Source organism: Mustelus asterias, chromosome 21 (genome assembly GCF_964213995.1).
Source record: "Mustelus asterias chromosome 21, sMusAst1.hap1.1, whole genome shotgun sequence".
NCBI lineage: Eukaryota > Metazoa > Chordata > Chondrichthyes > Carcharhiniformes > Triakidae > Mustelus > Mustelus asterias.
Window position 1 is genome coordinate 28,046,399 of NC_135821.1, and position 26,049 is coordinate 28,072,447.

General features: G+C 52.8%; 3 non-coding genes and 6 pseudogenes across 3 annotated transcripts; 5 read left to right on the forward strand and 4 right to left on the reverse strand.

Moving 5' to 3' along the window:
• The first annotated feature begins 4,448 nt into the window (after positions 1-4,448).
• Positions 4,449-4,625, forward strand: LOC144509583 (U2 spliceosomal RNA; annotated as a pseudogene).
• A 246-nt stretch (positions 4,626-4,871) lies between these two features.
• Positions 4,872-5,062, forward strand: LOC144509581 (U2 spliceosomal RNA). Its single transcript, XR_013500505.1, has one exon. It is a non-coding gene; the product is annotated as a U2 spliceosomal RNA (small nuclear RNA).
• Positions 5,063-5,319: 257 nt separating this feature from the next.
• Positions 5,320-5,425, forward strand: LOC144509599 (U2 spliceosomal RNA; annotated as a pseudogene).
• Positions 5,426-11,484: 6,059 nt separating this feature from the next.
• Positions 11,485-11,664, forward strand: LOC144509582 (U2 spliceosomal RNA; annotated as a pseudogene).
• A 5,577-nt stretch (positions 11,665-17,241) lies between these two features.
• LOC144509586 (U2 spliceosomal RNA) lies at positions 17,242-17,418 on the forward strand (annotated as a pseudogene).
• Positions 17,419-17,653: 235 nt separating this feature from the next.
• LOC144509585 (U2 spliceosomal RNA) lies at positions 17,654-17,842 on the reverse strand. Its single transcript, XR_013500506.1, has one exon. It is a non-coding gene; the product is annotated as a U2 spliceosomal RNA (small nuclear RNA).
• A 162-nt stretch (positions 17,843-18,004) lies between these two features.
• Positions 18,005-18,134, reverse strand: LOC144509597 (U2 spliceosomal RNA; annotated as a pseudogene).
• Positions 18,135-18,391: 257 nt separating this feature from the next.
• Positions 18,392-18,582, reverse strand: LOC144509552 (U2 spliceosomal RNA). The gene has a single exon (XR_013500478.1). It is a non-coding gene; the product is annotated as a U2 spliceosomal RNA (small nuclear RNA).
• Positions 18,583-18,839: 257 nt separating this feature from the next.
• On the reverse strand, positions 18,840-19,018 carry LOC144509584 (U2 spliceosomal RNA; annotated as a pseudogene).
• Positions 19,019-26,049: the final 7,031 nt, after the last annotated feature.

The window sequence follows — 26,049 nt, forward strand, 5'->3', positions numbered from 1 at the left end:
GAAGGAAGAAGATGGCTCTGTAGGGTCATCGCAGTCTGACATTCTGAGGATCTGCAAATCCTTCAATGCCGGACTGTATAACCTGAAGCCAACAGACAGCACGGCCTCCCAGTCTTTCCTGTCGTCTATCACGCAAGTCTATATGGACTTTAGTAAAGCATTTGACAAAGTCCCTCATGGTAGGCTAGTGAAAAAGGTTGGATCCCATGGGATAAAGGGGGAGGTGGCTAGATGGGTGGAGAACTGGCTTGGTCATAGAAGACAGAGGGTGGTAGTGGAAGGGTCTTTTTCCGGCTGGAGGCCTGTGACTAGTGGTGTACCGCAGGGCTCTGTATTGGGACCTCTGCTGTTTGTGATTTATATAAATGATCTGGAAGAAGGAGTAACTGGGGTGATCAGTAAGTTTGCGGACGACACAAAACTGGCAGGACTTGCAGATAGTGAGGAACATTGTCAGAGGCTACAGAAGGATATAGATAGGCTGGAAATTTGGGCAAGGAAATGGCAGATGGAGTTCAATCCTGATCAATGCGAAGTGATGCATTTTGGTGGGAATAATGTAGGGAGGAGCTACACGATAAATGGAAGAACCATAAAGGGTGTAGAGACGCAGAGAGACCTGGGTGTGCAAGTCCACAGATCTTTGAAGGTGACGTCACGAGGGGGCATGGCTTTAAATTGAGGGGGGGTAGTTATAGAACCGATGTCAGGGGTAGGTTCTTTACCCAGAGGGTGGTGAGGGATTGGAATGCCCTGCCAGCATCAGTAGTAAATGCGCCTAGTTTGGGGGCGTTTAAGAGATCCGTAGATAGGTTCATGGACGAAAAGAAATTGGTTTAGGTTGGAGGGTCACAGTTTTTTTTTTTTAACTGGTCGGTGCAACATCGTGGGCCGAAGGGCCTGTTCTGCGCTGTAATGTTCTATGTTCTATGTTCTATGTCACAGGTGGAGAAGGTGGTGAAGAAGGCATATGGCATGCTTGCCTTTATAGGACGGGGCATAGAGTATAAAAGTTGGGGTCTGATGTTGCAGATGTATAGAACGTTGGTTCGGCCGCATTTGGAATACTGCGTCCAGTTCTGGTCGCCACACTACCAGAAGGACGTGGAGGCTTTGGAGAGAGTACAGAGGAGGTTTACCAGGATGTTGCCTGGTATGGAGGGGCTTGGTTATGAGGAGAGATTGGGGAAACTGGGGTTGTTCTCCTTGGAAAGACGGAGGATGAGGGGAGACTTAATAGAGGTGTATAAAATTATGAAAGGCATAGATAGGGTGAACGGTGGGAAGCTTTTCCCCGGGTCGGTGGTGACGTTCACGAGGGGTCATAGGTTCAAGGTGAAGGGGGGGGAGGTTTAACACAGATATCAGAAGGACATATTTCACACAGAGGGTCGTGGGGGCCTGGAATGTGTTGCCGGGCAAGGTGGTGGAGGCGGACACACTGGGAACGTTTAAGACTTATCTAGACAGCTATATGAACGGAGTGGGAATGGAGGGATACAAAAGAGTGGTCTAGTTTGGACCAGGGAGCGGCGCGGGCTAATTGTTCCTGGTTTCTCGTTTCAAGGCTTCATTCTATGATCATCTTGCTGGTGCCAGTACAGAGTGAGACTGCGGATAGTTGGGAACCTGTCTCGGGGGCAGGGAATTCATATGGTGTTCGTGGAAGTGGAAATGACTAGGGTTGGGAAGCATTTTCCGATCGGGGCCATTGTGATCTCCTGGACTCGTTTCGATCGCCTCAGGGGGTCGGAGAGGAATTTCCCAGATTTTTTTTCCCCATATTGGCCCTGGGGTTTTTCACTCTGGGTTTTCGCCTCTCCCTGGAGATCACATGGTCTGGAATGGGCGGGTGGGGGTAAGTTAATAGGTTGTAATGAACAAAGCATCGTAGCTGTGAGGGACAGCTCGGTGGATAGGATATTGGTATGTAGATAGGCTGGAAAATTGGGCGGGGATCCTGGATTCAGGATTCAATCCTGGACCGGGGAGCGGCGCGGGCTTGGAGGGCCGAAGGGCCTGTTCCTGTGCTGTATTGTTCTTTGTTCTTTGTTGTTCTTTGTTCTTGGACGACGGCGAGCGGGAGAGCCTGGACAGACCGTTAGCTCTGGATGAGCTGACACAGGCAGTCGAGTCCCTTCAGAAGGGTAAAACTCCCGGTAGCGACGGCTTACCGGCTGAGTTTTACTCCGCGTTGTGGGACTTGACGGGCGCGGACCTCCTGGAAGTATACGAGAGTATGCTTCTGGAAGGCAGCATGTCAGAATCCATGAGGAAAGGCATCATTACCCTCATCTACAAGCAGAAGGGGGAAAGGGAAGAAATTAGAAATTGGAGACCTATTGCACTATTGAATGTGGATTACAAGATTCTGGCCAAGGTCATCGCCAACCGGGTCAAGTCTGCTCTGGGGTCAGTAATCCATCCTGATCAAACCTGTGCTGTACCCGGCAGGAAGATCTCTGATAGCCTCGCGCTACTCAGGGATACGATCGCCTCCGTGCAGGACAGGCAGGTGGACACCTGCCTCATCAGTCTAGACCAGGAGAAGGCGTTTGACAGAATATCGCACAGCGACATGATGGATGTGCTCTCCAAAATGGGATTTGGGGAGGGAATCTGCAATTGGATCCAACTGCTCTACACAGACATCAGTAGCGCAGTTTCAATCAATGGGTGGGAATCAGATATGTTCCAAATCAGGTCTGGAGTCAGGCAGGGCTGCCCTCTCTCCTCCGTCCTTTTTGTGTGTTGCATTGAACCCTTTGCCGAGGCCCTCAGAAGCGACCCAGGCATCAAAAGGGTTACAATCCCAGGCAGCGGAGGGACGCAAGTCAAAGCCTCCCTCTACATGGATGACGTGGCTGTTTTCTGCTCGGACCCCTCGTCTGTTCGCAGGCTTCTTCGAGTATGTGAGCAGTTCGAGCTGGCCTCGGGAGCCAAAGTCAACCAGGGTAAGAGTGAGGGCATGTTCTTTGGGAACTGGCCTGACACATCCTTTGTCCCTTTCACCATTAGGGTAGACTACCTCAAGGTTCTGGGGATATGGTTCGGAGCGGCAGGGGCATGGGCCAAAAACTGGGAGGAGCGCATCGCCAAAGCCAGACAAAAATTGGGATTGTGGGAGCAACGCTCCCTCTCCATTACTGGGAAGAACCTTGTGATCCGATGCGAGGTTCTGTCCGTGTTGTTGTACGTGGCGCAGGTGTGGCCTCTCCCCAAGTCCTGCGCAGCAGCAGTGACCTGGGCCATCTTCAAGTTCATCTGGAGATCAAAGATGGATCGTGTCTGCAGGGAGGCGATGCACAAATCTCCAGAGAACGGAGGGAAAAGCGTTCCCAACGCCGCCCTCATCCTGATGGCCATCTTTGTGTGCGGCTGCATCAAGCTGTGTGTAGATCCTCGGTACAGTAACAGCAAGTGCCACTATTTTTTGAGGTTCTACCTGTCCCAAGTGTTGCAGAGGATGGGTCTGGCCACATTGCCGCGGAACGCTCCAAGTAATTGGACCGTACCGCAGCACCTGTCCTTCGTGGAGAAATTCTTCCGGAAACACACCTTTGAGCACATGGCTATCAAGCAGTGGTCAGCACGTAATGTCCTTGAGGTCCTGAGAGAAAAGAAGACGGCAGATCCTGTCGGATGGTTCCCTGAGCGGACTGTCAATGTCATTTGGCAGAATGCCTCATCACCAGAAATCACAAACAAGCACCAAGATCTGGCTTGGCTGGTGGTGAGAAGGGCACTCCCCGTCAGATCCTTTATGCACGCCCGGGGTCTCAACCTCACCGCACGCTGCCCTCGAAGCGGCTGCGGGGCTGATGAGACGGTGGCACACCTCCTTGTGGAATGTGCCTTTGCAAAGAAGGTCTGGAACGAGATGCAGCGGTATTTGTCGCGGTTCGTCCCGGGCAGCTCGGTGACGCAGGACTCTGTGCTCTACGGGCTGTTTCCGGGAACGCACACCGAGACAAATATCAACCGCTGCTGGAGGGTCATCAACTCGGTGAAGGACGCGCTTTGGTCCGCCCGAAACTTGCTGATCTTCCAGCTGAAAGAATTGTCCTCGACCGAGTGTTGCAGACTGGCACATTCCAAGGTCCAGGACTACGTGCTCAGGGACGCGCTCAAGCTTGGGGCAGCCGCCGCCAAGGCACAATGGGGAAAGGCCACTGTGTAAAGCGTCTCAACCGAGGCAGACCGAGGGCCGGGTAACTGCAGAATACCCTCGGCCTGCGTAACTGTGTGCCAACCTGAAAAATAACGGCACACAGAAAACTCTGACACATGTATATAGTTTTACGAAATGAAATGTAACGGAATGTAATGTTTTTGTAAATGAGCACGGTATTGGACTGTAAAAATGATTCTTTTTTACACTGTTTATGACATTTGGATCTGTAATTTTGCAATGTTTTATTGGAGAGTTTTTTTTGTGTGAATAAAGTATATTTTTGAAATAAAATAAAAAAATCTGTTCTTATCAGTTTAATATCTGATACGTCCCCTATCTGGGGCCAAATATTAAGCGGATTTTTGGAACAGGGCGGTGGGAGAGGGGCTTGCTCCTTCCACTCCACGCATCGGCCTGGTCTTGCAGTGCCTCCAGGAACGGAGCAGGGCAGGCCAGCCCCGGCCATCCCTCTTGGGGGAACAAGAATGTCAAAAGCAGAACATGTGGCAGCACCTGGCCCGCCTGCTGGCCAGCTGGTGTCAGGGTGACTAGGGCAGGGCACGCACAGCATGCCCCCTGTTGACTTTCACTGCAACTGCACCACTTAGTCAGGGTGACAGTATGACATGGGCAGCCAGACACATGTGAAAGATGGTGTCGAAGAGAGTGAGGGGGGCCGAGTGGAAGTTTACAGGCTATCGCTTCTCGGCCTTTTGGCTAAGATCAAGTGTAGTTTCTGTTCTTATCAGTTTAATATCTGATACGTCCCCTATCTGGGGGCCAAATATTAAGCGGATTTTTGGAACAGGGCGGTGGGAGAGGGGCTTGCTCCTTCCACTCCACGCATCGGCCTGGTCTTGCAGTGCCTCCAGGAACGGTGCAGGGCAGCCCAGCCCAGGCCAGCCCAGGCCATCCCTCTTGGGGGAACAAGAATGTCAAAAGCAGAACATGTGGCAGCACCTGGCCCGCCTGCTGGCCAGCTGGTGTCAGGGTGACTAGGGCAGGGCACGCACAGCATGCCCCCTGTTGACTTTCACTGCAACTGCACCACTTAGTCAGGGTGACAGTTTTGACATGGGCAGCCAGACACATGTGAAAGATGGTGTCGAAGAGAGTGATGGGGGCCGAGTGGAAGTTTACAGGCTGTCGCTTCTCGGCCTTTTGGCTAAGATCAAGTGTAGTATCTGTTCTTATCAGCTATCGCTTATCGGCCTTTTGGCTAAGATCAAGTGCCAAGGGCTCGGATTTCGCAAGGTGCTATCGAGTTTCGATGGGGATTGTGGATTGAAGAAGCAGGCGTCAGACGACCGGCAGACGACCGTCTACAACACTTGAGCTCTGCTGCTACTGGTGGATCTTTATGCTGGTTTCAAGCCTCTGGCTTGGACCTAACGCCGGTACAGTAAGACACAGTGTTTTCGAGCTATGGCTGCAGCTGCTCTGAAAGCTACAGGCCAAAGGCAGCCCAACACCATCCGGGTGAAGCCTTCGGGAGGAGGCTCGCCTCTGGGCCGCGATTACCTCGTGAAGAAGGTATTGTTCGAGTGCTGCGGATTCCAAGCAGCAGACATCTACGGTGTGGCTGAGTACAGCAAGCCGCCGCACGTGGTTATCAGCTTCAGAAGCCTGTCAGGATGCGTCAAGCTCCTAACAGCGGTGAAGGAGGAAGGCAAAGAGGGGCCCCTCTCTATCCTGATGGTGGAGACCCTGTTCACCATGCCGTCCCAGCAGAACCGGGTTATCACATTCCGTATGTATAACCACTTCGTCCCTGCGGCTGATGTGCTGACGTTCCTCCCCAGATACGTGGAGGTGAAGGGAGAGAGCGTGGACGTCATGGACCAGTACGGAATATGGACCTGTAATAGGCAGGTGAGAGTCACCCTGAAGACTGACGCCAAGGGAGACCTTCTGCACCCGCCCTCCAATTTTACCATCGGAGGGAATCGAGGCTTCCTGTACTACAGGGGCCAGCCACGACTGTGCCGCAACTGTGGCAAAACCGACCATTTTGCCGTGAGCTGCACCGTCACGGTATGCAGAAACTGCCTGAAGGAGGGGCACTCGACCGACGAGTGCAAAGAAAGCAAATGTTGCAACCTGTGCGGGGAGACTGGCCATGTATACAGAGTCTGCCCCAAGCGGAAGGTCACGTACGCCCAGATCACCGGAGGCGGAGCGAGGAAGGCGAGTGCTCCTGCCGCCTCAGGGAACAAGAAGCCCACCGCAAAAGAAGCTGGCACGGAGAAAGCTTCTGAAGCAAAGGTGGACCCCCGAGTGCAGCAGGATGACGACACATGGTAGGAATTTTGGTAGGAATTCACTTTGGTAGGAATAACAGATGTGTTGAGTATAGGGCTAACGGGAGGACTTTGAATAGTGTGGAGGAGCAGAGGGATCTAGGTGTATGTGTGCATAGATCCCTGAAAGTTGGGAATCAAGTAGATAAGGTTGTTAAGAAGGCATATGGTGTCTTGGCGTTTATTGGTAGGGGGATTGAATTTAGGAGTCGTAGCGTTATGTTGCAACTGTACACAACTCTGGTGCGGCCGCACTTGGAGTACTGTGTGCAGTTCTGGTCCCCACATTACAGGAAGGATGTGGAGGCTTTGGAGAGGGTGCAGAGGAGGTTTACCAGGATGTTGCCTGGTATGGAGGGGAGATCCTATGAGGAGAGGCTGAGGGATTTGGGATTGTTTTCGCTGGAAAGGCGGCGGCTAAGAGGGGATCTTATTGAAACATATAAGATGATTAGAGGTTTAGATAGGGTGGATAGTGATAGCCTTTTTCCTCTGATGGAGAAATCCAGCACGAGGGGGCATGGCTTTAAATTGAGGGGGGGTAGTTATAGAACCGATGTCAGGGGTAGGTTCTTTACCCAGAGGGTGGTGAGGGATTGGAATGCCCTGCCAGCATCAGTAGTAAATGCGCCTAGTTTGGGGGCGTTTAAGAGATCCGTAGATAGGTTCATGGACGAAAAGAAATTGGTTTAGGTTGGAGGGTCACAGTTTTTTTTTTAACTGGTCGGTGCAACATCGTGGGCCGAAGGGCCTGTTCTGCGCTGTAATGTTCTATGTTCTATGTTCTACATCCTCACCACCACCAGCAGAGGGCGCAGAGGACACAGAGCACGAGATCGGAGATCCCGAGGGCCCCTGGCAGGTGGTAAAGAAAAAGAAAACAACCCAGAAAAGGAAATCCTGCGCAGCCAGGGTCTCCAGTGGCGACGTCTCCTCAGACGAGGAAAAGAAAGCAGGCCACCGACAAAGCATCAAACGGCGCATTAGAAAAGCGGCACGGGAACCACAATGGACTCGGACCAACGACCACAAAGCAGCCGGGGACCATCCAGCCGACGGATGCAGCAGTGCAGCCGAGGCCCCCGAAACCCCGGACAGCAGGAACGAGGACACCGACAATGCCCAAGGTGGAGATCGGGCCGCAAGCCCAGCACCAACCGAGGGCTACACGACACCGACCATGTCACCCAGTCGTGGTCGGGGCCCTGACGCAGGGTCGGACTGCTACCTCAGCCCTGCAGCCCTGCAGAATTTCGTCAGCGCCACAGGAATGCAGCACCTGGAGGAGGCTGACTGAAGGACACGTAAGAACTGACAAACCTTTTAAACATTAAAATGTCTTTAAAGTTTGCATCTTTAAATGTTCGCAGTGTTAAGGACAGCCTGAGATGTGCGGCCAGCTTGTCCTACCTGGCCAAGATCAAGGCCGACCTGCTGTTCCTGCAGGAGTGTGGAATACCACACCTCAGCAACTACAGGCGCTGGTCGAGTGTGTGGTCCCACGGACCGTCCATCTGGTCAGGTGGGAACGACTGCCGTTCATCCGGCCTAGGCATTCTGCTGCGGGGGGGCAACTTCACCGTCTCCGAAGTTAAGGAGGTGGTGGGAGGACGCCTCCTCGTAGCAGACGTCACGTACAAAAACTGCCCTCTCAGGCTGATTAATGTGTATGCCCCTGCCGTCAAGACCGAGCGGCTGGCACTCTTCGAACAGCTGCCACTGCTACTCACCACCTCGAGGCCAATCAAACTGGGTGGGGACATTAACTGCATCATTGACAAGGCCGGCCGATCCAAAAGGGCCGAAAGTAAACTGGAGGCAACGTCCAGAGCCCTGCTGGAAACAGTCAAAGATGCCAAGCTGCTCGACGTCTTCAGCAATCCAGCAGACGGAGGGCAGCGTAGATACACGTGGTCACGGCCAGACGGGTCCGTCCGCTCCAGGATCGACTTCATGTTTGCATCCCGCGCGCTCACGGTCAGGTTCACCGACGTCAAGCCGGTGTTCTTCTCTGACCACTGCCTCCTGCTGGCAGACTGTCAGCTGGAGGAAAACCAGAAAGTGGGCAGGGGGTCCTGGAAGCTTAATGTAGAACTGTTGACCCCAGAGAACCTCGAGGAGCTCAAGAGGGTTTACCACGGTTGGAGAACCGTGAAACCCTTCTTTGAGTCTCCATCGCTCTGGTGGCAAACCATCAAGGGCAACATCAAGAGGTTCTTCATCCGAAAAGGGGTTCAGAAGGCCAGGGAGAGACGGGGGGAAATGTCCCGACTCCAGAAAAGCATGCAGGAGCTGCTCCAACTGCAGTCGATGGGGGTGGATGTCAAGGAGGACCTCCGGGAGGTGAAGAGCCAGCAAGCCTCGCTCTTTGCCTCGGAGGCCTCCAAGGTTATCTTCCGGTCCAGGGTCCGCTCCGTGGAGCAGGACGAAACGTGTCGCGCTTCTTCTTCCAGAAGGTGCACAGAGAATCCTATGTGATCACAAGCCTGAAGGAAGAAGATGGCTCTGTAGGGTCATCGCAGTCTGACATTCTGAGGATCTGCAAATCCTTCTATGCCGGACTGTATGACCTGAAGCCAACAGACAGCACGGCCTCCCAGTCTTTCCTGTCGTCTATCACGCAAGTCTTGGACGACGGCGAGCAGGAGAGCCTGGACAGATCGGTTGCTCTGGATGAGCTGACACAGGCAGTCGAGTCCCTTCAGAAGGGTAAAACTCCCGGTAGCGACGGCTTACCAGCTGAGTTTTACTCCGCGTTGTGGGACTTGACGGGCGCGGACCTCCTGGAAGTATACGAGAGTATGCTTCTGGAAGGCAGCATGTCAGAATCCATGAGGAAAGGCATCATTACCCTCATCTACAAGCAGAAGGGGGAAAGGGAAGAAATTAGAAAATGGAGACCTATTTCACTATTGAATGTGGATTACAAGATTCTGGCCAAGGTCATCGCCAACCGGGTCAAGTCTGCTCTGGGGTCAGTAATCCATCCTGATCAAACCTGTGCTGTACCCGGCAGGAAGATCTCTGATAGCCTCGCGCTACTCAGGGATACGATCGCCTACGTGCAGGACAGGCAGGTGGACACCTGCCTCATCAGTCTAGACCAGGAGAAGGCGTTTGACAGAATATCGCACAGCGACATGATGGATGTGCTCTCCAAAATGGGATTTGGGGAGGGAATCTGCAATTGGATCCAACTGCTCTACACAGACATCAGCAGCGCAGTTTCAATCAATGGGTGGGAATCAGATATGTTCCAAATCAGGTCTGGAGTCAGGCAGGGCTGCCCTTTCTCCTCTGTCCTTTTTGTGTGTTGCATTGAACCCTTTGCCGAGGCCCTCAGAAGCCACCCAGGCATCAAAGGGGTTACAATCCCAGGCAGCGGAGGGACGCAAGTCAAAGCCTCCCTCTACATGGATGACGTGGCTGTTTTCTGCTCGGACCCCTCGTCTGTTCGCAGGCTTCTTCGAGTATGTGAGCAGTTCGAGCTGGCCTCGGGAGCCAAAGTCAACCAGGGTAAGAGTGAGGCCATGTTCTTTGGGAACTGGCCTGACACATCCTTTGTCCCTTCCACCATTTGGGTAGACTACCCCAAGGTGCTGGGGATATGGTACGGAGCGGCAGGGGCATGCGCCAAAAACTGGGAGGAGCGCATCGCCAAAGCCAGACAAAAATTGGGATTGTGGGAGCAACGCTCCCTCTCCATTACTGGGAAGAACCTTGTGATCTGATGCGAGGTTCTGTCCGTGTTGTTGTACGTGGCGCAGGTGTGGCCTCTCCCCAAGTCCTGCGCAGCAGCAGTGACCCGGGCCATCTTCAAGTTCATCTGGAGATCAAAGATGGATCGTGTCCGCAGGGAGGCGATGCACAAATCTCCACAGAACGGAGGGAAAAACGTTCCCAACGCCGCCCTCATCCTGATGGCCACCTTTGTGTGCGGCTGCATCAAGCTGTGTGTAGATCCTCGGTACAGTAACAGCAAGTGCCACTATTTTTTGAGGTTCTACCTGTCCCAAGTGTTGCGGAGGATGGTTCTGGCCACTTTGCCGCGGAACGCTCCAAGTAGTTGGACCGTACCACAGCACCTGTCCTTCGTGGAGAAATTCTTCCAGAAACACACCTTTGACCACATGGCTATCAAGCAGTGGTCAGCACGTAATGTCCTTGAGGCCCTGAGAGAAAAGGAGACGGCAGATCCTGTCGGATGGTTCCCTGAGCGGACTGTCAATGTCATTTGGCAGAATGCCTCATCACCAGAACTTACAAACAAGCACCAAGACCTGGCTTGGCTGGTGGTGAGAAGGGCACTCCCCGTCAGATCATTTATGCACGCCCGGGGTCTCAACCTCACCGCACGCTGCCCTCGAAGCGGCTGCGGGGCTGGTGAGACGGTGGCACACCTCCTTGTGGAATGTGCCTTTGCAAAGAAGCTCTGGAACGAGATGCAGTGGTATTTGTCGCGGTTCGTCCCGGGCAGCTCGGTGACTGAGAACTCTGTGCTCTACGGGCTGTTTCCGGGAACGCACACCGAGACAAATATCAACCGCTGCTGGAGGGTCATCAACTCGGTGAAGGACGCGCTTTGCTCCGCCCGAAACTTGCTGATCTTCCAGCTGAAAGAATTGTCCTCGACCGAGTGTTGCAGACTGGCACATTCAAAGGTCCAGGACTACGTGTTCAGGGACGTGCTCAAGCTTGGGGCAGCCGCCGCCATGGCACAATGGGGAAAGGCCACTGTATAAAGCGGCTCAACCGAGGCAGACCGAGGGCCGGGTAACTGCAGAATACCCTTGGCCTGCGTAACTGTGTGCCAACCTGAAAAATAACGGCACACAGAAAACTCTGACACATGTATATAGTTTTACGAAATGAAATGTAGCGGAATGTAATGTTTTTGTAAATGAGCACGGTATTGGAATGTAAAAATGATTCTTTTCTACAATGTTTATGACATTTGGATCTGTAATTTTGCAATGTTTTATTGGAGATTTTTTTTTGTGTGAATAAAGTATATTTTTGAAATAAAAAAAAACAACATCTGTTCTTATCAGTTTAATATCTGATACGTTCCCTATCTGGGGGCGAAATATTCAGCGGATTTTTGGAACAGGGCGGTGGGAGAGGGGCTTGCTCCTTCCACTCCACGCATCGGCCTGGTCTTGCAGTGCCTCCAGGAACGGTGCAGGGCAGCCCAGCCCAGGCCAGCCCCGGCCATCCCTCTTGGGGGAACAAGAATGTCAAAAGCTGAACATGTGGCAGCACCTGGCCCGCCTGCTGGCCAGCTGGTGTCAGGGTGACTAGGGCAGGGCACGCACAGCATGCCCCCTGTTGACTTTCACTGCAACTGCACCACTTAGTCAGGGTGACAGTTTTGACATGGGCAGCCAGACACATGTGAAAGATGGTGTCGAAGAGAGTGAGGGGGGCCGAGTGGAAGTTTACAGGCTATTGCTTCTCGGCCTTTTGGCTAAGATCAAGTGCCAAGGGCTCGGATTTCGCAAGGAGCTATCGAGTTTCGATGGGGATTGTGGATTGAAGAAGCAGGCGTCAGACGACCGGCAGACGACCGTCTACAACACTTGAGCTCTGCTGCTACTGGTGGATCTTTATGCTGGTTTCAAGCCTCTGGCTTGGACCAAACGCCAGTACAGCAAGACTCAGTGTTATCGAGCTATGGCTGCAGCTGGTCTGAAAGCTACAGGCCAAAGGCAGCCCAACACCATCCGGGTGAATCCTTCGGGAGGAGGCTCGCCTGTGGGCCGCGACTACCTCGGGAAGAAGGTATTGTTCGAGTGCTGCGGATTCCAAGCAGCAGACATCTACGGTGTGGCTGAGTACAGCAAGCCGCCGCACGTGGATATCAGCTTCAGATGCCTGTCAGGATGCCTCAAGCTCCTGACAGCGGTGAAGGAGAAAGGCAACGAGGGGCCCCTCTCTATCCTGACGGCAGAGCCCCTGTTCACCATGCCGTCCCAGCGGAACAGGGTTATCACATTCCGCATGTATAACCACTTCGTCCCTGCGGCTGATGTGCTGACGTTCCTCTTCAGGTACGTGGAGGTGAAGGGAGAGAGCGTGGACGTCATGGACCAGTACCGAATATGGACCTGTAATAGGCAGGTGAAGTCACCCTGAAGACTGACCCCAAGGGAGACCTTCTGCACCCGCCCTCCAATTTTACCATCGGAGGGAATCGAGGCTTCCTGTACTACAGGGGCCAGCCACGACTGTGCCGCAACTGTGGCAAAACCGGCCATTTTGCCGCGAGCTGCACCGTCACGGTATGCAGAAACTGCCTGAAGGAGGGGCACTCGACCGACGAGTGCAAAGAAAACAACGTTGCAACCTGTGTGGGGAGACTGGCCATGTATACAGAGTCTGCCCCAAGCGGAAGGTCACGTACGCCCAGATCACCGGAGGTGGAGCGAGGAAGGCGAGTGCTCCTGCCGCCTCAGGGAACAAGACGCCCACCCCAAAACAAGCTGGCACGGAGAAAGCTTCTGAAGCAAAGGTGGACCCCCGAGTGCAGCAGGATGACGACACATCCTCACCACCACCAGCAGAGGGCGCAGAGAACACGGAGCACGAGACCGGAGATCCCGAGGGCCCCTGGCAGGTGGTAAAGAAAAAGAAAAGAACCCAGGAAAGGAAATCCTGCGCAGCCAGGGTCTGCAGTGGCGACGTCTCCTCAGACGAGGAAAAGAAAGCGGGCAATCGACAAAACATCAAACGGCGCATTGGAAATGAGGCACGGGAACCACAATGGACTCGGACCAACGACCACAAAGCAGCCGGGGACCATCCAGCCGACGGATGCAGCAGTGCGGCCGAGGCCCCCGAAACCCCGGACAGCAGGAACGAGGACACCGACAACGCCCAAGGCGGAGATCGGCCCGCAAGCCCAGCACCAACCGAGGGCTACACGACACCGACCATGTCACCCAGTCGTGGTAGGGGCCCTGACGCAGGGTCGGATTGCTACCTCAGCCCTGCAGCCCTGCAGAATTTCGTCAGCGCCACAGGAATGCAGCACCTGGAGGAGGCTGACTGAAGGACACGTAAGAACTGACAAATCTTTTAAACATTAAAATGTCTTTAAAATTTGCATCTTAAAATGTTCGCAGTGTCAAAGACAGCCTGAGATGTGCCGCCAGCTTGTCCTACCTGGCCAAGATCAAGGCCGACCTGCTGTTCCTGCAGGAGTGCGGAATACCACACCTCAGCAACTACAGGCGCTGGTCGAGTGTGTGGCCCCACGGACCGTCCATCTGGTCAGGGGGGAACGACTGCCGTTCATCCGGCCTAGGCATTCTGCTGCGGGGGGGGCAACTTGACTGTCTCCGAAGTTAAGGAGGTGGTGGGAGGACGCCTCCTCGTAGCAGATGTCACGTACAAAAACTGCCCTCTCAGGCTGATTAATGTGTATGCCCCTGCCATCAAGACCGAGCGGCTGGCACTCTTCGAACAGCTGCCACTGCTACTCACCACCTCCAGGCCAATCATACTGGGTGGGGACTTTAACTGCATCGTTCACAAGGCTGGCCGATCCAACAGGGCTGAAAGTAAACTGGACGCTATGTCCAGAGCCCTGCTGGAAACAGTCAAAGATGCCAAGCTGCTCGACGTCTTCAGCAATCCAGCAGATGGAGGGCAGCGTAGATACACGTGGTCGCGGCCAGACGGGTCTGTCCGCTCCAGGATCGACTTCATGTTTGCATCCCGCGCGCTCACGGTCAGGTCCACCGACGTCAAGCCGGTGTTCTTCTCTGACCACTGCCTCCTGCTGGCAGACTGTCAGCTGGAGGATAACCAGAAAGTGGGCAGGGGGTCCTGGAAGCTTAATGTAGAACTGTTGACCCCAGAGAGGCTCGAGGAACTCAAGAGGGTGTACCACGGTTGGAGAACCGTGAAACCCTTCTTTGAGTCTCCATCGCTCTGGTGGGAAACCATCAAGGGCAACATCAAGAGGTTCTTCATCCGAAAAGGGGTTCAGAAGGCCAGGGAGAGACGGGGGGAAATGTCCGGACTCCAGAAAAGCATGCAGGAGCTACTCCAACTGCAGTCGATGGGGGTGGATGTCAAGGAGGACCTCCGGGAGGTGAAGAGCCAGCAAGCCTCGCTCTTTGCCTCGGAGGCCTCCAAGGTTATCGTCCGGTCCAGGGTCCGCTCCGTGGAGCAGAACGAAACGTGCTCGCGCTTCTTCTTCCAGAAGGTGCCCAGAGAATCCTCTGTGATCACAAGCCTGAAGGAAGAAGATGGCTCTGTAAGGTCATCGCAGTCTGACATCCAGAGGATCTGCAAATCCTTCTATGCCGGACTGTATGACCTGAAGCCAACAGACAGCACGGCCTCCCAGTCTTTCCTGTCGTCTATCACGCAAGTCTTGGACGACGGCGAGCGGGAGAGCCTGGACAGACCGGTAGCTCTGGATGAGCTGACAAAGGCAGTCGAGTCCCTTCAGAAGGGTAAAACTCCCGGTAGCGACGGCTTACCGGCTGAGTTTTACTCCGCGTTGTGGGACTTGACGGGCCCGGACCTCCTGGAAGTATACGAGAGTATGCTTCTGGAAGGCAGCATGTCAGAATCCATGAGGAAAGGCATCATTACCCTCATCTACAAGCAGAAGGGGGAACGGGAAGAAATTAGAAATTGGAGACCTATTTCACTATTGAGTGCGGATTACAAGATTCTGGCCAAGGTCATCGCCAACCGGGTCAAGTCTGCTCTGGGGTCAGTAATCCATCCTGATCAAACCTGTGCTGTACCCGGCAGGAAGATCTCTGATAGCCTCGCGCTACTCAGGGATACGATCGCCTACGTGCAGGACAGGCAGGTGGACACCTGCCTCATCAGTCTAGACCAGGAGAAGGCGTTTGACAGAATATCGCACAGCTACATGATGGATGTGCTCTCCAAAATGGGATTTGGGGAGGGAACCTGCAAATGCATCCAACTGCTCTACACAGACATCAGTAGCGCAGTTTCAATCAATGGGTGGGAATCAGATACGTTTCAAATCAGGTCTGGAGTCAGGCAGGGCTGCCCTCTCTCCTCCGTCCTTTTTGTGTGTTGCATTGAACCCTTTGCCGAGGCCCTCAGAAGCGACCCAGGCATCAAAGGGGTTACAATCCCAGGCAGCGGAGGGACGCAAGTCAAAGCCTCCCTCTACATGGATGACGTGGCTGTTTTCTGCTCGGACCCCTCGTCTGTTCGCAGGCTTCTTCGAGTATGTGAGCAGTTCGAGCTGGCCTCGGGAGCCAAAGTCAACCAGGGTAAGAGTGAGGCCATGTTCTTTGGGAACTGGCCTGACACATCCTTTGTCCCTTTCACCATTAGGGTAGACTACCTCAAGGTGCTGGGGATATGGTTCGGAGCGGCAGGGGCATGCGCCAAAAACTGGGAGGAGCGCATCGCCAAAGCCAAACAAAAATTGGGATTGTGGGAGCAACGCTCCCTCTCCATTACTGGGAAGAACCTTGTGATCCGATGCGAGGTTCTTTCCGTGTTGTTGTACGTGGCGCAGATGTGGCCTCTCCCCAAGTCCTGCGCAGCAGCAGTGACCCGGGCCATCTTCAAGTTCATCTGGAGATCAAAGATGGATCGTGTCCGCAGGGAGGCGATGCACAAATCTCCAGAGAACGGAGGATAAAGCGTTCCCAAAGCCGCCCTCATCCTGATGGCCACCTTTGTGTGCGGCTGCATCAAGCTGTGTGTAGATCCTCGTTACAGTAACAGCAAGTGCCACTATTTTTTGAGGTTCTACCTGTCCCAAGTGTTGCGGAGGATGGGTCTGGCCACATTGCCGCGGAACGCTCCAAGTAGTTGGACCGTACCGCAGCACCTGTCCTTCGTGGAGAAATTCTTCCGGAAACACACCTTTGACCATATGGCTATCAAGCAGTGGTCAGCACGTAATGTCCTTGAGGCCCTGAGAGAAAAGGAGACGGCAGATCCTGTCGGACGGTTACCTGAGCGGACTGTCAATGTCATTTGGCAGAATACCTCATCACCAGAACTCACAAACAAGCACCAAGACCTAGCTTGGCTGGTGGTGAGAAGGGCACTCCCCATCAGATCCTTTATGCACGCCCGCTGTCTCAACCTCACCGCACGCTGCCCTCGAAGCGGCTGCGGGGCTGATGAGACGGTGGCACACCTCCTTGTGGAATGTGCCTTTGCAAAGAAGGTCTGGAACGAGATGCAGTGGTATTTGTCACGGTTCGTCCCGGGCAGCTCGGTGACGCAGGACTCTGTGCTCTACGGGCTGTTTCCGGGAACGCACACCGAAACAAATATCAACCGCTGCTGGAGGGTCATCAACTCGGTGAAGGACGCGCTTTGGTCCGCCCGAAACTTGCTGATCTTCCAGCTGAAAGAATTGTCCTCGACCGAGTGTTGCAGACTGGCACATTCCAAGGTCCAGGACTACGTGCTCAGGGACGCGCTCAAGCTTGGGGCAGCCGCCGCCAAGGCACAATGGGGAAAGGCCACTGTGTAAAGCGTCTCAATCGAGGCAGACCGAGGGCCGGGTAACTGCAGAACACCCTCGGCCTGCGTAACTGTGTGCCAACCTGAAAAATAACGGCACACAGAAAACTCTGACACATGTGTATAGTTTTAAGAAATGAAATGTAACGGAATGTAATGTTTTTGTAAATGAGCACGGTATTGGACTGTAAAACTGATTCTTTTTTCCACTGTTTATGACTTTTGGATCTGTAATTTTGCAATGTTTTATTGGAGAGTTTTGTTTTGTGTGAATAAAGTATATTTTTGAAATTAAAAAAAAAAATCTGTTCTTATCAGTTTAATATCTGATACGTCCCCTATCTGGGGGCCAAATATTAAGCGGATTTGTGGAACAGGGCGGTGGGAGAGGGGCTTGCTTCTTCCACTCCACGCATCGGCCTGGTCTTGCAGTGCCTCCAGGAACTTCCACTCGGCCCCCCTCACTCTCTTCGACACCATCTTTCACATGTGTCTGGCTGCCCATGGCAAAACTGTCACCCTGTCTAAGTGGTGCAGTTGCAGTGAAAGTCAACAGGGGGCATGCTGTCCGTGCCCTGCCCTAGTCACCCTGACACCAGCTGGCCAGCAGGCGGGCCAGGTGCCGCCACATGTTCTGCTTTTGACATTCTTGTTCCCCCAAGAGGGATGGCCTGGGCTGGCGTGGGCTGGGCTGCCCTGCACCGTTCCTGGAGGCACTGCAAGACCAGGCCGATGCGTGGAGTGAAAGGAGCAAGCCCCTCTCCCACCGCCCTGTTCCAAAAATCCGCTTAACTTTTGGCCGCCAGATAGGGGACGTATCAGATATTAAACTGATAAGAACAGATTTTTTTTTATACTTTTCCAATTCAATCAAATCAAATCCAAATCAGAGTCTCAACAAGTTGAGTCATTTCCGATCCAGGCTGACAAGACAGGGCGGGTGACTAAGCCACCCTGTCGTGGGCCTGATCTACATGAGTCAAGCTGATTGGAGAAGGGGGAGGATCCTCCTACAAGACTTGAGCTCATTTGCATCTTAGCCAAAAGGCCGAGATGCCGCTTTTAAAAATTGTTTCATATGAAACATATGAAGCCTCAGCGTAACCTCATGACCTCAACAAAGTGCAGATCCGATACTACACTTGATCTTAGCCAAAAGGCCGAGAAGCGAAAGCCTGTAAACTTCCACTCGGCCCCCCTCACTCTCTTCGACACCATCTTTCACATGTATCTGGCTGCCCATGTCAAAACTGTCACCCTGGCTAAGTGGTGCAGTTGCAGTGAAAGTCAACAGGGGGCATGCTGTGCGTGCCCTGCCCTAGTCACCCTGACACCAGCTGGCCAGCAGGCGGGCCAGCTGCTGCCACATGTTCTGCTTTTGACATTCTTGTTCCCCCAAGAGGGATGGCCTGGGCTGGCCTGGGCTGGGCTGCCCTGCACCGTTCCTGGAGGCACTGCAAGACCAGGCCGATGCGTGGAGTGGAAGGAGCAAGCCCCTCTCCCACCGCCCTGTTCCAAAAATCCGCTTAATATTTGGCCCCCAGATAGGGGACGTATCAGATATTAAACTGATAAGAACAGATACTACACTTGATCTTAGCCAAAAGGCCGAGAAGCGATAGCCTGTAAACTTCCACTCGGCCCCCCTCACTCTCTTCGACACCATCTTTCACATGTGTCTGGCTGCCCATGTCAAAACTGTCACCCTGACTAAGTGGTGCAGTTGCAGTGAAAGTCAACAGGGGGCATGCTGTGCGTGCCCTGCCCTAGTCACCCTGACACCAGCTGGCCAGCAGGCGGGCCAGGTGCTGCCACATGTTCTGCTTTTGACATTCTTGTTCCCCCAAGAGGGATGGCCTGGGCTGGCCTGGGCTGGGCTGCCCTGCACCGTTCCTGGAGGCACTGCAAGACCAGGCCGATGCGTGGAGTGGAAGGAGCAAGCCCCTCTCCCACCGTTCTGTTCCAAAAATCCGCTCAATATTTGGCCCCCAGATAGGGGACGTATCAGATATTAAACTGATAAGAACAGATTTTTTTAATTTTATTTCAAAAATATACTTTATTCACACAAAAAAAAACTCTCCAATAAAACATTGCAAAATTACAGATCCAAATGTCATAAACAGTGTAAAAAAGTATCATTTTTACAGTCCAATACCGTGCTCAGTTACAAAAACATTACATTCCGTTACATTTCATTTCGTAAAAATATATACATGTGTCAGAGTTTTCTGTGTGCCGTTATTTTTCAGGTTGGCACACAGTTACGCAGGCCGAGGGTGTTCTGCAGTTACCCGGCCCCCGGTCTGCCTCGGTTGAGACGCTTTACACAGTGGCCTTTCCCCATTGTGCCTTGGCGGCGGCTGCCCCAAGCTTGAGCGCGTCCCTGAGCACGTAGTCCTGGACCTTGGAATGTGCCAGTCTGCAACACTCGGTCGAGGACAATTCTTTCAGCTGGAAGATCAGCAAGTTTCGGGCGGACCAAAGCGCGTCCTTCACCGAGTTGATGACCCTCCAGCAGCGGTTGATATTTGTCTCGGTGTGCGTTCCCGGAAACAGCCCGTAGAGCAAAGAGTCCTGTGCCACCGAGCTGCCCGGGACGAACCGCGACAAATACCACTGCATCTCGTTCCAGACCTTCTTTGCAAAGGCACATTCCACAAGGAGGTGTGCCACCGTCTCATCAGCCCCGCAGCCGCTTCGAGGGCAGCGTGCGGTGAGGTTGAGACCCCGGGCGTGCATAAAGGATCTGACGGGGAGTGCCCTTCTCACCACTAGCCAAGCCAGGTCTTGGTGCTTGTTTGTCAGTTCTGGTGATGAGGCATTCTGCCAAATGACATTGACAGTCCGCTCAGGGAACCATCCGACAGGATCTGCCGTCTCCTTTTCTCTCAGGGCCTCAAGGACATTACGTGCTGACCACTGCTTGATAGCCATGTGGTCAAAGGTGTGTTTCCGGAAGAATTTCTCCACAAAGAACAGGTGCTGCGGTACGGTCCAACTACTTGGAGCATTCCGCGGCAATGTGGCCAGACCCATCCTCCGCAACACTTGGGACAGGTAGAACCTCAAAAAATAGTGGCACTTGCTGTTACTGTACCGAGGATCTACACACAGCTTGATGCAGCCGCACACAAAGATGGCCATCAGGATGAGAGCGGCGTTGGGAACGCTTTTCCCTCCGTTCTCTGGAGATTTGTGCATCGCCTCCCTGTGGACACGATCCATCTTTGATCTCCAGATGAACTTGAAGATGGCCCGGGTCACTGCTGCTGCGCAGGACTTGGGGAGAGGCCACACCTGCGCCACGTACAACAACACGGAAAGAACCTCGCATCGGCTCACAAGGTTCTTCCCAGTAATGGAGAGGGAGCGTTGCTCCCACAATCCCAAATTTTGTTTGGATTTGGCGATGCGCTCCTCCCAGTTTTTGGCGCATGCCCCTGCCGCTCCGAACCATATCCCCAGCACCTTGAGGTAGTCTACCCTAATGGTGAAAGGGACAAAGGATGTGTCAGGCCAGTTCCCAAAGAACATGGCCTCACTCTTACCCTGGTTGACTTTGGCTCCCGAGGCCAGCTCGAACTGCTCACATACTCGAAGAAGCCTGCGAACAGACGAGGGGTCCGAGCAGAAAACAGCCACGTCATCCATGGAGAGGGAGGCTTTGACTTGCGTCCCTCCGCTGCCTGGGATTGTAACCCCTTTGATGCCTGGGTCGCTACTGAGGGCCTCGGCAAAGGGTTCAATGCAACACACAAAAAGGACGGAGGAGAGAGGGCAGCCCTGCCTGACTCCAGACCTGATTTGAAACATATCTGATTCCCACCCATTGATTGAAACTGCGCTACTGATGTCTGTGTAGAGCAGTTGGATCCAATTGCAGATTCCCTCCCCAAATCCCATTTTGGAGAGCACATCCATCATGTCGCTGTGCGATATTCTGTCAAACGCCTTCTCCTGGTCTAGACTGATGAGGCAGGTGTCCACCTGCCTGTCCTGCACGTAGGCGATCGTATCCCTGAGTAGCGCGAGGCTATCAGAGATCTTCCTGCCGGGTACAGCACAGGTTTGATCAGGATGGATTACTGACCCCAGAGCAGACTTGACCCGGTTGGCGATGACCTTGGCCAGAATCTTGTAATCCGCATTCAATAGTGAAATAGGTCTCCAATTTCTAATTTCTTCCCTTTCCCCCTTCTGCTTGTAGATGAGGGTAATGATGCCTTTCCTCATGGATTCTGACATGCTGCCTTCCAGAAGCATACTCTCGTATACTTCCAGGAGGTCCGGGCCCGTCAAGTTCCACAACGCCGAGTAAAACCCAGCCGGTAAGCCGTCGCTACCGGGAGTTTTACCCTTCTGAAGGGACTCGACTGCCTTTGTCAGCTCATCCAGAGCTACCGGTCTGTCCAGGCTCTCCCGCTCGCCGTCGTCCAAGACTTGCGTGATAGACGACAGGAAAGACTGGGAGGCCGTGCTGTCTGTTGGCTTCAGGTCATACAGTCCGGCATAGAGGGATTTGCAGATCCTCAGAATGTCAGACTGCGATGACCCTACAGAGCCATCTTCTTCCTTCAGGCTTGTGATCACAGAGGATTGTCTGTGCACCTTCTGGAAGAAGAAGCGCGAGCACGTTTCGTCCTGCTCCACGGAGCGGTCCCTGGACCGGAAGATAACCTTGGAGGCCTCCGAGGCAAAGAGCGAGGCTTGCTGGCTCTTCACCTCCCGGAGGTCCTCCTTGACATCCACCCCCATCGACTGCAGTTGGAGTAGCTCCTGCATGCTTTTCTGGAGTCGGGACATTTCCCCCCGTCTCTCCCTGGCCTTCTGAACCCCTTTTCGGATGAAGAACCTCTTGATGTTGCCCTTGATGGTTTCCCACCAGAGCGATGGAGACTCGAAGAAGGGTTTCACGGTTCTCCAAATGTGGTAAACCCTCTTGAGTTCCTCGAGGTTCTCTGGGGTCAACAGTTCTACATTAAGCTTCCAGGACCCCCTGCCCACTTTCTGGTTTTCCTCCAGCTGCCAGTCTGCCAGCAGGAGGCAGTGGTCAGAGAAGAACACCGGCTTGACGTCAGTGGACCTGACCGTGAGCGCGCGGGATGCAAACATGAAGTCGATCCTGGAGCGGACAGACCCGTCTGGCCGCGACCACGTGTATCTACGCTGCCCTCCGTCTGCTGGATTGCTGAAGACGTCGAGCAGCTTGGCATCTTTGACTGTTTCCAGCAGGGCTCTGGACGTAGCGTCCAGTTTACTTTCGGCCCTGTTGGATCGGCCGGCCTTGTCAATGATGCAGTTAATGTCCCCACCCAGTATGATTGGCCTGGAGGTGGTGAGTAGCAGTGGCAGCTGTTCGAAGAGTGCCAGCCGCTCAGTCTTGACGGCAGGTGCATACACATTAATCAGCCTGAGAGGGCAGTTTTTGTACGTGACATCTGCTACGAGGAGGCGTCCTCCCACCACCTCCTTAACTTCGGAGACGGTGAAGTTGCCCCCCCGCAGGAGAATGCCTAGGCCGGATGAACGGCAGTCATTCCCACCTGACCAGATGGACGGTCCGTGGGACCACACACTCGACCAGTGCCTGTAGTTGCTGAGGTGTGGTATTCCACACTCCTGCAGGAACAGCAGGTCGGCCTTGATCTTGGCCAGGTAGGACAAGCTGGCCGCACATCTCAGGCTGTTTTTAACACTGCGAACAGTTAAGGATGCAAACTTTAAAGACATTTTAATGTTTAAAAGGTTTGTCAGTTCTTACGTGTCCTTCAGTCAGCCTCCTCCAGGTGCTGCATTCCTGTGGCGCTGACGAAATTCTGCAGGGCTGCAGGGCTGAGGTAGCAGTCCGACCCTGCGTCAGGGCCCCGACCACGACTGGGTGACATGGTCGGTGTCGTGTAGCCCTCAGTTGGTGCTGGGCTTGCGGCCCGATCTCAGGCCTTGGGCGTTGTCGGTGTCCTCATTCCTGCTGTCCGGGGTTTCGGGGGCCTCGGCCGCACTGCTGCATCCATCGGCTGGATGGTCCCCGGCTGCTTTGTGGTTGTTGGTCCGAGTCCATTGTGGATCCCTTGCCGCTTTTCTAATGCGCCGTTTGATGCTTTGTCGGTTGGTCGCTTTCTTTTCCTCGTCTGAGGAGACGTCGCCACTGGAGACCCTGGCTGCGCAGGATTTCCTTTTCTGGGTTCTTTTCTTTTTCTTTACCACCTGCCAGGGGCCCTCGGGATCTCCGATCTCGTGCTCCGTGTCCTCTGCGCCCTCTGCTGGTGGTGGTGAGGATGTGTCGTCATCCTGCTGCACTCGGGGGTCCACCTTTGCTCCAGAAGCTTTCTCCGTGCCAGCTTCTTTTGCGGTAGGCTTCTTGTTCCCTGAGGAGGCAGGAGCACTCGCCTTCCTCGCTCCGCCTCCGGTGATCTGGGCGTACGTGACCTTCCGCTTGGGGCAGACTCTGTATACATGGCCAGTCTCCCCACACAGGTTGCAACTTTTGCTTTCTTTGCACTCGTCGGTCGAGTGCCCCTCCTTCAGGCAGTTTCTGCATCCCGTGACGGTGCAGCTCGCGGCAATATGGTCGGTTTTGCCACAGTTGCGGCACAGTCGTGGCTGGCCCCTGAATCTGATGTCCACGTGCGGCGGCTTGCTGTACTCAGCCACACCGTAGATGTCTGCTGCTTGCAATCCGCAGCACTCGAACAATACCTTCTTCACAAGGTAGTCGCGGCCCACAGGCGAGCCTCCTCCCGAAGGCTTCACCCGGATGGACTGGATTGGATTGGATTGGATTGGATTGGATTGGATGCCGTTACTTGGATTGGAATTGATTGGATTTGATTGGATTGGATTGGATGCCGTTACTTGAATTGGATTGGATTGGATTGGATTGGATTCGATTGGATTCGATTGGATTGGATTGTTCGCCGTTACTTGGATTGGATTGGATTGGATTGGATTGGAGTGGATTGGATTGGATTGGATTTGATTGGGTTGGATTGGATTGGATGTCATTACTTGGATTGGATTGGATTGGACTGGATTGGATGCCGTTACTTGGATTGGATTGGATGGGGTTACTTGGATAGGATTGGATTGGATGCCGTTACATGGGTTGGATTGGATTGGATTGGATTGGATGTATTTACTTGGATTGTATTGGATTGGATTGGATTGGATTGGATTGGATTAGATTGGATGCCGTTGTTTGGATTGGATTGGATGCGTTTTCTTGGATTGGATTGGATTGGATCAGATGCAGTTAATTGGATTTGATTGAATTGGATTGGATGCCGTTACTTGGATTGGATTGGATTCGATTCGATTCGATGCCGTTACATGGATTGGATTGAATTGGATTGAATTGGACTGGATTGGACTGGTTTGAATGCCGTTACATGGATTGGATTGGATTGGATGCCGTGACTTGGTTTGGATTGGATTGGATTGGATTGGATGCCGTTACTTGGATTAGATTGGATTGTATTGGATTGAATTGGATTGGATGCCGTTACTTGGATTGGATTGAATTGGATTGGATTGGATTGGATGCCATTACTTGGATTGGATTGGATTGGATTGGATTGGAATGGATTGGATTGGATTGGATTGAATTGGATTGGATTGGATTGGATTGGATTGGATGCCGTTCCGTGCATTGGATTGGATTGGATTGGATTGGATTGGACTGGATTCGATTGGATGCCGTCCCTTGGATTGGATTGTATTGGATTGGATTGGATTGGATTGGATCGGATTGGATTGGTTTGGATTGGATGCCGTTACTTGGATTGGTTTGGATTGGATTGGATGCCGTTACTAGGATTGGATTGGATTGGATTGGATTGGATTTGATTGGATTGGATGCCGTTACTTGGATTGTATTGGATTGGATAGGATTGGATTGGATTGGATTGGATGCCGTTACTTGGATTGGTTGGGATTGGATAGGATTGGATTGGATGACGTTCCTTGGATTGGATTGGATTGGATTGGATTGGATGCCGTTACTTGGATTGGATTGGATTGGATTGGATTAAATTGGATGCCGTTACTTGAATTGGATTGGATTGGATTGGATTCGATTGGATTCGCTTATATTCGATTGGATTGGATTGGTTGCCGTTACTTGGATTGGATTGGATTGGATTGCATTGGGATGGATTGGATTGGATGCCGTTACTTGGATTGGATTGGATTGGATTGGATTGGATGCCGTTACTTGGATTGGATTAGATGGGGTTACTTGGATAGGATTGGATTGGATGCCGGGACTTGGATTGGATTGGATGCGGTTACTTGGATTGGATTGGATTGGATCGGATGCAGTTAATTGGATTTGATTGAATTGGATTGGATGCCGTTACTTGGATTGGATTGGATTGGATTGGATTCGATTCGATTGGATTGGTTTGGACTGGATTCGATTGGATGCCGTTCCTTGGATTGGATTGTATTGGATTGGATTGGATTGTATTGGATTGGATCGGATCGGATTGGATTGGATTGGATTGGTTTGGATTGGATGCCGTTACTAGGATTGGATTGGATTGGGTTGGATTGGATTGGATTGGATTGGATTGGATTGGATTCGATTGGATTGGATGCCGTTACTTGGATTGGATTGGATAGGATAGGATTGGATTGGATTGGATTGGATGCCGTTACTTGGATTGGACTGGATTGGATTCGGATAGGATTGGAATGGATGCCGTTCCTTGGATTGGATTGGATTGGATTGGATTGGATTCTATTGGATTCGATTGGATTGGATTGGTTGCCGTTACTTGGATTGGATTGGATTGGATTGGATTTGATTGGATTGGATGCCGTTACTTGGATTGTATTGGATTGGATAGGATTGGATTGGATTGGATGCCGTTACTTGGATTGGTTGGGATTGGATAGGATTGGATTGGATGACGTTCCTTGGATTGGATTGGATTGGATTGGATTGGATGCCGTTACTTGGATTGGATTGGATTGGATTGGATTAAATTGGATGCCGTTACTTGAATTGGATTGGATTGGATTGGATTGGATTCGATTGGATTCGATTATATTCGATTGGATTGGATTGGTTGTCGTTACTTGGAT